Genomic DNA, 1,731 nt, shown 5'->3' on the forward strand with positions numbered 1-1,731 from the left:
ATAAATTTAAACAAAAATGAAGAAGGATGCAAAAATTGTTATCAAATCTTTATTATTCATAATCATTAATTCCCGTATATATGTAAATCATATTAGGTAATTCCGTAGCTTTTATTTAAGGAAAGAATACACACTTCATATATTTTAGGTTAATATAATTTTCTCTAGTGTTATATAATTATGGAATAATGTGACACCATTAGATTAAACTATACTTTATATTAGATGTTCTAGAATTCTTTGAAATAGAATTTAGAAGGCATTTGGAGTGCCACCTAGGATTTGGGTTTTTTTTTAATTAATACAAAATTAAAGTTCTATTTTTTCAAATGCTTCTCAATTAATATATAGGGGATATATTTTTTTTCTAAAGTCACGTAAACTAGACTTTACACGATTGTGAAAACCTTTTTTTTTTTAATTTTCAAGTTATCTTCTTTTTGTAATAAAAAAAATTAAACAATTAAAATTAAATATGTAAAATAACTAAAACGAAATCCAAAAAAAAAACAAATAAATTTTAAATTTGATTTTTTTTGTACAAACATAAATTATTAATTCATTAAAATTAATTTTTAATAATTTATTTAACTGATTAATAAATGTAAACTTGCACATTTGCTTAAATTTGTTTTAAAATATGTTTATGCACTTAAAGTGAAATTTAGTTTTAGTTTCAACTATTTTACTAATTAAATAGCTCACATTTATTTTATCCTCTTATTAAAACTCTTATATTTAATCTAAAATTATTATTAATATATAAATTACACAGTTTCTACAGTTTTCAATACCAATCAGACTTCAAAAATATTTAAAGTGAAAGTCAAAATCTCTACAGCCAAAATCTCTACAGTCATAATTCTAAAGTCACAGCCTAAAGCAACAATCCTTACCAATCAGACCCTTATATCCAGGAGGATCTTGAGTTTGGCTCTTCGGTTGATGATGATCATTAACTATAAGATTAAGAAAAGTATCAACCTTGCTGAAAACGTTGTGAAACTCAAGATGGGGAAAGATCTGAGAATTTGTAAGAATTTATCCTCTGAGCTTCATACATCAATTCTTCAGTCTCTTCCTTATTGATATGCTTGTTTTCCAAGAAACTCTGTCCAAAGGCGGCTCTGAATACAATACTATTACTTGCAGATAGGTGAAAAAGGGTTTTGGTCAAATCCACGGGAGATTTCTTCTGAGCCGATTCCTTCAGTTTCTTGATCATCAAGTCAGTTTCTTCCTCTCTTATATACCTAAAAGATCGAACCTTTTTCGAGCTTAAAAAGTTGAGGATGGAAACTGGAAAGCTTGCGTAACTCTCTAGAAACCTGATAATGGCGCAAAGGCTATGTCTTTACCATTGCGCGATAACTTTAATAAGGCATTGGTCATAGGTCTGTTACAACACTCAAGGTCATGAGTTTTAAGAGCTTCTAAAGCTGCTTCACTCGATGAGAGAACCACCATTTGGACAAAACCTTGACGCAGAAACAACACGGGTCCGTGTTTCTTCGAGAGATCGTGAAGACATCTGTGAAGCAACCCTTGGAGCTGATGTAGGTTCCCGATGATTGGAAGCTTTGTTGGGCCTGGAGGAAGATTATATTTCATGTTATTCATCTTCTTGATGTGGAATAAGGTGAATAAAATGGGGATGAATAGAAGCAAGAAGAGAAATAGAAGAATCGACATTGTGTTTTTTTTTTTTTCGTTTTCCTATGTTGTGTGTTC

At 29.8% G+C, this 1,731-nt stretch overlaps 1 pseudogene; it reads right to left on the reverse strand.

The window, feature by feature from the left end:
* Nucleotides 1-1,731, reverse strand: part of LOC106310888 — a 4,082-nt pseudogene extending 2,351 nt beyond the window's left edge.

Source organism: Brassica oleracea, chromosome C8 (genome assembly GCF_000695525.1).
Source record: "Brassica oleracea var. oleracea cultivar TO1000 chromosome C8, BOL, whole genome shotgun sequence".
Classification (NCBI taxonomy): domain Eukaryota; kingdom Viridiplantae; phylum Streptophyta; class Magnoliopsida; order Brassicales; family Brassicaceae; genus Brassica; species Brassica oleracea.